The following is an 11,769-nucleotide window of genomic DNA, read 5'->3' as shown; positions in this document are numbered from 1 at the left end:
GACGCTAGGGAGCCAACGGGGAGGGGGCGGGGGGGCGGTCCCGCGTGAGTGCTGCACGCGTGCCCCAGTGAGCGTCGGTTCCTGGTGGAGCGGCGCGTGCCAATGGGGAGGCGGGAGGGGCGGGAGGGACGAGCCGGGCCGTCGAGTTACCGGAGGGGAGAGGCGGCGTCGGGATAAAGCCGGCGGGGGATGCTGGCGGCGCGAGTTGCTCATCGGCTCCCACCAGAGTCGCTCTGAAGGGGACCGTAGCCGCGCTGAAGCGGCGGCGCCCGGGGCTGTGGCGAGAGGCAGCGCTTCCACCGGCGGGATAGGTGAGGCGGCGGCGCGGCTGGGACCCGGTCGTGGCTGAGGTGGGGGGGAGGAGGGGGCCGCCCGCTCCGACGGAAGCGGAGTGCGCGGGGAACGGGGGGGGGGGGGGGGGTGGGGATGGGGGGTGTTGCGCCGCGCGCGGCCTCCCTCCCCCCCGCTGGCCCGGCCCCGGCTCGCGCCGCTTTGTTTACGGCGGGGCGGAGAGGGGAGGGCGGCGTGCCGCCGGGCGGCCCTGCCCGCCGCCGGGGGGAGACGCGGGGCGGGGAGGGGTCGGCGGTGCTGGCGTGCGCTTGGCGCCTCCCGGCCGCCTCCCCACCGGGCCGGGGCTCCGGTCCTCGTACTGTGGGGAGACGGGGTCTCCCCCGGCCCCCTCCGCGGCCCGCGCCCTGTCTCCTCCCGCTCTCCCTCTTCCGTCCCTTTCTCCCCGGCCCCGCCCGTGCAGCGCGGCCGGCGGCGGGGTGCGTGCCCGGCCTTCCCCTCCCGGCTCGGTCGGCGGCCCCCCGAAGCCCCCGGGGTGGGCGCGGCGCTCGCGCAGCCCCCGCGGGCCGAGCGGAAAGCAGCGGCCGCCGCCGGGCGCCTCCCGCCCCACGCCCGCACCCGTCCGACTGGCTCCGGTCGTCCCCCGCGGCAGCGGGGCCGGGCAGCCGTCGGCCTGTGGCGCTCGGCGGCTGCCGAGGCAGCCACCCCCGCGGGGGATGGCGGGGTCGGGCGTGCGCCAGGCCGCCCGGGAATGGCGGGACGGAGCGGGGAGGGTGGCACGGAGCCGGGCTTTGTTCCCGGCCCCGCCCCGCCGCCGCTGCCGCCGCCGGGGGGTGCCCGGGGGCTGCGCGGGCGCGGCGGAGCTCCGGCGGAGAGACGCGTGTACCGGCTTCGGGTGGAAAGGGCGGTGCAGGCGGGCACGACGCTCCCGTCTGCCTCTGCCGCCCTCCGCGCAGCTGGCCACGCTGCTCGCCTTTAAATGAAACTTACTTTAAAATCCCGAGCGTCAAAGTAAGATAGGCGTGTGTGCGCCCTTCGCGTGGTGTGTAGCGCTTCGCTGGAGGAGTCACTTTAAGGTGCTGTTAGGACCTTAAAGATGCGTTTTTATAGTCTCGCATAGACGTTACTGATGTGGCTATAAGTATTGTAGAGGCTTAACTAGTTTTCCCTCCTCCACTTCTGTATATATACTTCCAGTATTTTGGTTATGTGATCATTTTTGTTGACTGTAATGACACCCGGCTGCTCAGCGAACAATTCAATTTGGGTCTTAACCAGAAATCACTAGTCGGGCAATCAGGATAGCTCCAGGTAAAATGTCCTAAGGAATCAGAGGGAAAACATAAAAAAAAAACCAAACACCCCCCCCCCCCCCCCCCAAACCACAAAAACAAAAAAACCAAACCCAAAATATTTTGGTGTTCACTCACACCGAACGAGTTGCAAAAGCAGTTTGCGAGTACAGTTTTGAGGAATAGTAAGACAGTCTGGAGATGAGGTAGCAAGAGTGTAACCTGGGCTTCCTTCAGAATTACAAATCTGAAATGTGCCTTGGGAAAGAGATATACTAAAGCAGAAAGCAAGTTCTTCTTTACTCTTATGTGTGCTGCACATCTCCCAAGCTCAGACTTCATGTGGTGAGAAAGACATAGAGGGTAAGCCACCTTCGTGTAAATGCAGACCAGAAAGAGAAAGATGTTTATAAGTTATTGAGGTAGTAGGTGAAGAGACACTCATGTGGGCAGGAACAAGCAATATGGAGTATATAGAATACTGTGATAAAGAAGATCATCTGCTGATGGTGGGTTTAGCAAAGAGTGAAATTAACTGTAGTTACTTAGGAAGTATTTCCTCAATGTGTTGTTTCCTCAGTAGGTGGTTTCAGTCGCTTTGCTTTTGTGTTGTTACTGTCGTGCTGAGGATATGTCCCGAATACTTCAGAATATCTGTGGAAGATTGTTGAGTAAGTAAGTGCTGGGAAACCACACACCGATTCTTATCGTGTGACACTGTCACAGGAAGGAAACAAACCCCTCAGTAAAAATTGTGTTGCAGGTTTAATAAGTCAAGCGTTTAAAGATGAGAGCGACATTCTCTCTGTCCAAAGCTTCCTTTATCTGTGGTTTGTAGAGGCCCTTATTTAGTGGTACTTGATGGCTGTTGTTGTCAGTAGACAACTGACTTCCCTGGGCGAATTGCTGCTGTGAATGGCTCCTTATTTATATTCCAAAATAGATTTGGTTAAAGCCTGTGCTGACGACGTCTCTCTGGAAGTGGTTTCCTTGGAGCAGAGCAGCGGTATGTTGCTTTGGGATGTTGTAGAAAACTGTTGCTGAACTTCATTTCAGAAGAAAAGTTGTTTAATTCTTCTGTTGGGTTAGTTAAGGTAAAGTTGAAATACTGAGCTAATTCTGTTTCGCTGGCCTAGGTGAACCAAAGCGCGGTGATAGCTGGTTCTCATGTGCTAGCATAGTGCCTGTGAGGAGGGAAGGTGGAGGGTTGTAGGGCTGTAAGGCAAAAAGTAGAACTGTTCCGTTCTTCATGTTACTGTATTAGCACTTTCCAGTGTCATCCTGCTAGGCCTCAACAGCGGTTTTTGCATGGTTTTTTCACTGTTTGTCTTTTTAATTTTGAGGGGTAAAATTAATTGGTATGCTGAAAGTTTTTGCCAATACAATTGAGAACACACTGTCTGTATGTACTATTTCTAAGAATTTAAGCAGATTATAATTACCCCCCCTCCCAGTGGCTATGCATCAAGGAAAACAACTTGGAAAACAGTGTCTTGCACATCAGGAGTTGCCTATTTTGTATGTAGTTGTGTATTTCAGGGATTTTTATCTTGGTCATCTTGTCTAGTGATGGGTACTTCATTATTGCACAAAGGCCTAAATAACAATTTTTTTTTTTTTTTTTTTGTCTGAGTTCCTTAAGAGGCATGTAGGCAAACTTTACACTTCAGTGGACTCGCATAATACAGAACATGGGCATATAATATGTTCCCTCTGGCTTAGAGAACCGTGAGCTTTTAGCAATTTTTGTCTATATTTAAGCCATAGCTTAAGGGAAACCATAGGTGTTGTGCAAATAATAATGTGAGAGGAAGGTGCTATACGCATACATGAGTTATGTAAGTTATTGTGAGAAAAGTCAGGATAATAGTTCAGGGTTTGTGACCCTGTAACTGTAGTTATTGGCCTGCATTGCCTTACTGGTAGGAAATGCAATGTAGCTTATCCATCAGCAGGAGGGCAGCTAGCCTAGTGCACGGCCTAGCTGTGGTTTACCACTTTGTACTGCTTCTGCACGCTCACACCCAAACAACTTTGAACCTTTATGACTTTTGTATCTGTAATAATCCTCCCAGGAATGACTATGGGTTGGAGGAGAAGTTTTGCAATGTTAGAAGGTTTTGGGATTCAGCATTATTCTTGTCCGGTCTCATTCCAAATTCCAGTGAACTCCAGTAATAGATGTTAGCCAGACTGACTCAGCTAAGATTGCTTCTGCCTTTTTTTAATTGATTAAAATAGCAGTTCTTCTTTCTAGTATTTAGCTCACTTATCCTCAGTGTTTGACAGGTAATTCTCTAAGTATCTGTGTACTGCCATATAGCTCTATTTCTTCTAAGGCTTCTGTTGACCTTCCTTCCCTCCCCTCCCCCAAATCTATTATAATCTCTAATTCCCTCTGACATAAACACCTCCGAGGAAGAATGACAGAATACAGTCTCAGATAGTAAGTGTCCAATACCATCACTGGAAGATACCAGAAAGGAATAAATCCCCTCGAGCTAGTTGAACAACAGTGTCTGCTCTTGACGTGGCTTCAGTTTTGAGGGATTTTTGTGTTTATCCCTAGTTTTTCCTAGTGACTTATGTTTGCACACAAAAATGGAAGAGGAACAAATATTTTTTAAAAAAATGAACTCTAAAGTTGAGTTTGAGGTTCTCTGAAATGTCTAAATATTTGGTCCGATACAATGGCCTGGTGCCCAGAAGCTGTTACTGTAAGCTTTGGGGTTTTAACAGTTTGTTCTTTACATGGTTATTCTTACCCTTGTCAATGTGAGCAACGTGAATTGTTTTTTGCAGTTAGTGACGATAGACAAAGCTGATCTGTGTGGAGTTTGCACAGATCTCCGCACAGGAGTACCTTTCTTCCACCATTCCAGCCACTGCTTTGGCAGGTGGTCTGTACAAGTGTAAGTGAACTGTACTTTTTCAGAGCTGGGGCTGGGTTAGTCCAAAATAGCTGGCTTTTCAGCAGAGTCTGTAGCAGGAGACTTGGGACTATTGACAGGCACACTTTAGTGGTGCTGTTGGTCACTTTGGAGTTAGTGTGGTGACCTATTTTCTTCTTTTTCCCTGTTTTCCAGAAAATGGGAGAAGACTCCTGGCTTGGACCTTTTTCTCTCCTCTTTTCTTCTTTGGTTTTTAACTGAAGTTACACCAGATGATGATGATGATAAAAACAAAACAAGCTTTATATGTTTTGTCATCTAACTATGGGAAGACTGCTTCAGAATTAAATAACTGATACTTGGGAGTATTTGCAATTTTCAGGTTGTGTGTTAATAGCAGTTTATGTCAGTGGCAGTTGCCAACATTATTTTTCAGCTTAAATAGCAGTTCTTCCTTTGTGATGTTTATTTCACTTATCTTCAATGTATTTCTAGAGAGTAATAGTATAATTTTGCTGAACCAGGTAAACCAGACTCTCTGTCGTTTGGGTGAGATGTTTCCTGTTCACCTGATCATCCTAAAATCCCATCGTTGCCTTCTTTCATATATGTATTTGTCTTCTTAGCACGCATTGACCAGACTTGTATGAAGTATTCCAGAGAAGGTTCCAGTGGGACTTTACAGAGGTCTTTTAATGCTCTGGCGGAAATACCTTGCCAGTAAACCTTAGGATCCTGTTTTCTTTCCTCAGTCCTCTTGGGGTTTCTCTGCTTTGTCTTCATAAGTTGCAACTTGTAACAAAAAATATTACTACTGAAGTATGTTATGTTAAATGGGAAGAGAAGCTATAGGTTAAATACAGCATTGATAAGTATCACTGTTGCCAACAGTCCTTGGGCCTACCATAGTTCAGGTCATGGAGGGAGTGATGTTAGTCGTGCAGAAAGTATTCAAGGAGCTCAAAGATAGCCCTAACAATGTGTGAATAAACAAGGGAGAAGAGCAGAAATTAAAACTGGGTACCGTTTTTAGAGGCAAGAATGTGCTGAAAAGATCCTTGTGAGAATATGGGTAAGACCTGCTCTGCAATATTCAACCCCGCTTGTTTATCCTTTCACAGAAGACTTACTGCTGTTGATCTTTCACTACTTGTTTTTTGTAGTAGTCTCAAAGACAACAGTTGTGCGGGGCTTTGTCAGCCCTATGCAGTTAAGTTTATTTGTTTGGAGTAACTGAATATAATGTTGAATGTGTTTATAAAATAAGAGCTGGGGAGAGTGGTGAAAACTACAAATACAGATAGTTTGTTGTACTTGATCCAAAAGATAAGGCTCTAGTAATTCAATGTGGGAGACTGTTAAAAGAGAATAAAAGAAGCGTAATTCATTTAAAAAAAAAAAAAGTGAGGGAATATCTATACCATAAGGCTTGAGAATGTTATGATAAAACCAGGTCTTGGGAATTCGCATTTGAAGTTCATATTACAAAGATTGACTTTATATCTCTAGCGATGTTGCCCAGTTTTGCAAAATGAAGAAGCATCTTCTTTTGTAAACACCATGCCCTAAAGGGGACTTGGAGTTAACAGTAGACCTGGACGAAGACTGATTCTCTCTGTAGAGAAGCTAGCATGAAAGGTGCGTTGAAGTGGTCCTAGGCTTTTTTATGTGTCTTGCATGATAATAGTCCTTATCAACACCACTTCTGTTCTTGTGCTGAATGGGAAAGAAGTGCTAGGGTTGTGTCTGTGGCAGCTGAACATTTTGACATTGACAGAGTTTTCATGATCTTAAATTGAACTAATCTAATCTGCCAGTAATGCTGATTGTGTTAAAAAAAGACTGCTGTAAGCAAAAATGGTAAGATTTCTACCTCTGTAGACATCATCCAAAAAAGATGTTGTCCAAAAAGCTGAAGAATTACTGTCTTGTGTCCCTGAAGAATTACTGACTGGCCTGTTTATTCCCTGGAGTAGGGTGATGAGTAGTAGCTGGTCCCGTGATGGCTGGTGCTGTTGCAGTGACTTGGGGAGCTCCTGGATACCCCACCTCAGCTCATAAAGAGAAAGGAGTTGGGAGTGAGGAATGAGTGCTCCTGATCATGGGAGGAGTAACAGTAAGGGTAGGTCTCCCTGACAGCTTTGCTCCAATATGGCAAACTGGTTTGTTTCTCTGTTTCCTATAGACACAGATCATGGAGATGCTGCTCCATTCTCTGTTCCTTCAGTTTAGACCTCACCTCTGCCTTCCCATTTGAACCTACTTGGTGGTAGGTGTTGCACATAAAACTGGTCAGAGATGTTTCTTCAGATGGAGTTACTACATATGTTTCTGTGTGTGTGTATATATGTTTTTACATGTACCTACCTGCAGAATTAATAGGTGAATAACTAAAGAATAGCTGGTACAGGTGAGAAGTGGTGGATAGCAAGCGTGGGAACAGAAGGCTAGGTAGATACAAGCACAAAATGAATAGAATAAGCTTTTGGGAGAGGAATGTGAGAGTCTTTACCTACCATTATACGAATTTCTTTAACACTTTTATATACTTTTGGACCTTTGCTGTACTAGGGAAAAAATGAACCTGATTTAAAAACATTTAAGAACACTCCTCTTGCTGTATGCCATGATCAACTTTTGATATTATAGTCTGTTATTCAAAATCTGTAAACAGGCTATCAGCTAGGCACAGATTATACCTGTATTTGGGGGGGCGTAAATTGTGTGCAGCTGATTTGGCCCAATTTGAAGCCCAACCTTGTATCTCCTGGGAGGATATGTAAAGAACGTACTGCATAGTGTGTTCCGTGCTATAGTGTAGTGCAAGTTGTTGTTCTCTTGACTTGCATTTTTAAATTAAGAATAAATAGTTCTGTGTTCAAGTATTTTCTAGCCCACATAATTTTATAGTAGCTTTTATTGCATGCTCCCTTAAAACCATATCTAGTATATAAAACTCTTGCATATAACTATATAGTTGAAAGGCATAAAATCTTTACGTAACTCTAGTTAGAGAGATGCAGGTGTTCTAAGTTTAAGAATTGGCATATGTTAGTGACACAAGTCCTCAAAAGATATTTTGAATTTAGCAGGTGGCTATTTGAAAACTAGTATGCAATTGTTATGAGAAGAGTAGGATGCATAGGGGAGAGAATATCAGTAGGGCTTTTATAATGTTTTGTGCCTAGAAACAAGAAGAATGTTTCATCTACTTTTCTGTTTATCTTATTGTCATGCTGGAGAATGCAGACTGGCCTCATTTGGGTTTCTGCTAAAGTGAAACAGCAAGTTCACATCTCAGCCCGTGTGAATACAGACTCTATGAACTCTTCAGGTTGAATGCTTTTTAAGAAAAAAGAATGGGTAGAGATGCTCTGCAAGTGCAACAAAGTCCTCATTTGAAAGATTGTTGTCTTTCAAAGCAGTTAGCACTACTACCTTTTATATAGTATTTGTATCAGATTTCCAGAGGCACTAGAATAGTGAATATTGCACTAGATTGGGATATATCAATTTAAGCATGTTTTTCTGCAACTGCTTGAGCAGGTAAGAAATCTGCTAACTGTTATACTTCAACATTGTCTAGTCAGCATATTTGAAGAACTACTAGCATTTTATATATAGGACCTGAGTTTAACCTCTATTAAAGTTGCTTTGGGGGGAAGGAGCAGGGAAAGCGGCTTCCTACTTTGTTCAAAGGAGTAAAGTGGTTTTTGTGTGTGGTAGGTCTTTTTGTTTGTTTATTTTTGGGGGCTTTTTTGTTTGGTTTTTTTTTGTGGTGTTGTTTTTTTTAAATTTAAATCCATATAGACTTTGGTACTGAATGTGCATAAAGTTCATGTTGGTTCCTCCTAATGGTATATAATAGCTAAAGAAAAACTTTATTGCCACGTATTTTTCTTTCTCTTTGTGTAGGCACAGTAATAAAACTGCTCAGTGATTTAATAGTTTTTGGCACTTTTTAGGAAAGAGAATGTATTTTTAGATTTAACAGTCTGTTAAGGGAGGAAAAGTAGTACATAAGCTGTTGATTTTTCATTCAGTAGTTCCAAGTGCTTGAACCCTACTAGATGTTGATCTCCAAAAGCTTATTGAATCGAAAGGAATTGTTGGTTTTGGTTTGAGATACTTTCAAAAGTAGGAAATTGCCAAAAACAGTTTGAAGGTGTGATATAAGCTCCTGTTCTTTGGATTAATTATTTAGTTTCATGCTGATAGGCTGATTTTTAGTTTAGTCTGTGCTTGCAATTTATTTTGTAAAAAGGAAAAAAAAAAAAAGGAGTTTAATTCATAGAGCTATTTGGCATTTTTTGCATTTTCCCCATTGTTGCTATAGTGGTGGTGGTGCACAGGTCAGAATTTGAGGCTTCTTGCCTACGCTGCACTCATGGAAGTTCTTGCTTTTCCTGTTGCTGAAACTGTGTTAATGTAGATATGGTGAATGATGGTGTTTAGATCAATGGCTGCGAGAGCTTTAGTAGGAGCCACTGCAAATGCTCTAGATGCACTGTTTTGTTTTTATTGTTGCAGGCAGCAGTGCATCTGAGGAAGAAGGTGGTCATTGCTGTTGGTTATGGTCTGACATTTCCCCTCCCCAGTGCATATGAAATACGAAGGAACAAGTAATGATAAATGTCTAAGTGACATAAGATTAAGCAAGCTGGAGTCTTATTCATTACTTCCCTTTGAAATACTTGTGTGTAATTAAAAAGTTGTGCTGGTACAGACTTGGTTTTAGTTGTTTTCCTGGTGGAAGCAACATCCGTTTGAGGTAGTCTTAATATATGGATTGCTTACAACCTCTGATGCTAACAGGAGAGAGCTATAATTTCTTTGTCCTCTGCAGATCACTTGCAGATTGGATGCTCTTATTTTGCAGTTTCTTGAAAAGCAGCACAGAAATACTTTCTCTCAGATAGCTAGTCCCAACTTATAGTTTGTATAATAGAAAATAACAAAAGTCACTTTTCGGTGTCCCAAAGTAAAATCATTGGTTCTATACTTCAGCTGAGGAAACACTCCTCTAAATCAACAATCAGAAAATAGCAAGGGTAAAGGTGGGAGACAGAGGGCATTAGCACCAAGGGAAGGTGTAACTGAGCAAGTCTTGCATCACTCTAGTGTCTGAAGGCAGTGGCTTCCTTGGGCTGTGGCATTAGTAAAGGCAATTTTTATTAAGAGGCTGATCTGAGAGACTTGAAAGGTCTTATACCTAGGTGGAAATATCCACTGTGCTCTGGTAAAAACACTGTCTGAGTTTTGGCATATTTCTAATACTCTGAAGTGAGATTCCAAAAGATAAAAAGTTATAATCAAAACTTAAAGAACAGGCAGATTTTTGTGGCAGTGGCCCAATGGGCATGATTTGTGATTCACATACTTTTCTTAGTCCCTTTTCCTGCTAACTAAGAAAAGGGGAATGCAAATATACACTTTCATATTTCAGTTATCACGGTCAAGTTATTACACATTTGACACCAAGTCCTCCTCTAAAGTTTATCTTGCAAATCCTTCTCGACTACAAATGGGGATTGTATGGGAGTCTTTTCAATTGAAGTTTGTCAGTTTGTGAATGGAGAGCTATTTATATTTCTTATGAAGAGAAAGTGTTGAACCAGTATAACAAATGTAGTTCTCTGGTGCAGATGTTTGGTGATATTCCAAAGTTTTGGTATTACTGAGATATGCATCATTTTCTTCTTTTCCCATGATTCCTCTTAGGTGATCTTGATCTGCCTCATGAGCGTTATCTCATTTCTGATGGGCGTTAACTCATCAGTTACGTGGAAGCTGAACCTACCTCAATTTCTTGCTTATGATCTGTGCATCTTCCAGATGCAATATCTGTGTTTAATGAAGTTCTTCCCCCCACTACCTCCAAGCCCCCAAAAGACTTGCTTTTTGCATTGGGGACCCCTGCTTCTCTCCTGTTTACAACTTTCATGCTTCCCCATAGTTAACTGGTTGGCAGCCACCCAGCCTCACTGGTTATGTGGATTGTGGAGTGCAAAAAAGGCTGTGTTTCAGTAAGGAGATGTTTGGTGAAATCGGGAAAGTACTGCGTGACCACCATGTTCTTGACAGCATTTAACAACACTCAATTCATCATGTAACTGTTTTTAGTTTGTGGTGTTGAATATTGTTGTTATATATTCATTAAATTATTAACATACCTAAAACTTTTACAAGGAGCAAAAGAACCAAATTATTACCAAAAATATTCTGTTAAGACGAAGCGTGCCAAGCTTCAGTAAAGAAAGGGGGCGGATTTTGGTATTGGCAACCTGAAAAGCTTCATTCCCCCTTTTTATTCTTATAAAATCCTGTCTCATGGGGTAGTTAGCTTAGAAACGGCTTCTGTAATATTCAGGTGCTCAAAAAATTCTTTTTTTGTCATTTCTGGTACAGCCACTAATATCACTTATTTGGGAGGAAAGCAAGCAGTAAGCTAGGTACAGTCTAGCTGTGCAGACTATTGCTGAAGATAAAGTTGGGAGAACAGAGGAATTGGGCAGCTCCTGAAAATCTCTCAGCCCACTGGTAGCATCTCCCAGTGCTGTAGTGGAAAAATTGCTTAATTGGTCTGTAACAGGAGAGTCATATATGGTCAATACGTTGTATAATAAATCTGGGTTACAGTTATCATGGGGTTTTTTTTTCCTTCCACCCCTTCCCGTGAGGGGTGGTGTATGTCATGAGCCTTGGGCTGAAGCCTGGCTTTACCTTGCCCTGTGGCCTGATACTTTTCTCCATTGTGTGGGCTCTTATTGCATCTGCCATCCCTTTGGGGCAGGGACAAGGGGGGCAGTGACAGAGGATCAGAGCTCACAAGGGATAGCGTGTTACGTTAGGAGTGTTGGTGACAGCAAGTTACTTAGCCAAGCTCTATGAAACGCTGAAGGTACAGGTCAGCCACATGTTTGAGCGACCATGGTGCCATTCTTTAAATGTTTACCCCTAAAGTGGTTTATGAGCAACTTTTTGTTATAATTTTTAAAATTATGTCTTACAAACTAATAGAATAAGGGCAAAGATTAATTCTACCTTTGTAAAAGCAAACACATAGTGTATTGAAGCCTGCATAGGGTTTATAGCATGGAAAACACTACTTCTAGTGGTTGGTTAAAACTATTAGCCTTTCCTTCCTCCTTTCCTTCCTCCTTTCCTTCCTCCTTTCCTTCCTCCTTTCCTTCCTCCTTTCCTTCCTCCTTTCCTTCCTCCTTTCCTTCCTCCTTTCCTTCCTCCTTTCCTTCCTCCTTTCCTTCCTCCTTTCCTTCCTCCGAAGTATCATCCCATTA

General features: G+C 43.7%; 1 protein-coding gene across 1 annotated transcript in view; it reads left to right on the top strand.

Annotated features, from left to right (window-relative positions):
- Positions 1 to 139: 139 nt before the first annotated feature.
- The window catches only part of FRYL (FRY like transcription coactivator), a 178,006-nt gene continuing 166,376 nt past the window's right edge, over positions 140 to 11,769 (top strand). Inside the window, exon 1 of the mRNA XM_075500035.1 lies at positions 140 to 311. The gene's annotated coding sequence lies outside the window, so the exon portion shown is untranslated. The remainder of the gene's footprint in view (positions 312 to 11,769) is intronic.

Source organism: Mycteria americana, chromosome 4, assembly GCF_035582795.1.
Source record: "Mycteria americana isolate JAX WOST 10 ecotype Jacksonville Zoo and Gardens chromosome 4, USCA_MyAme_1.0, whole genome shotgun sequence".
Lineage (NCBI taxonomy): Eukaryota > Metazoa > Chordata > Aves > Ciconiiformes > Ciconiidae > Mycteria > Mycteria americana.
This window is presented reverse-complemented; position numbering and strand designations above follow the sequence as displayed.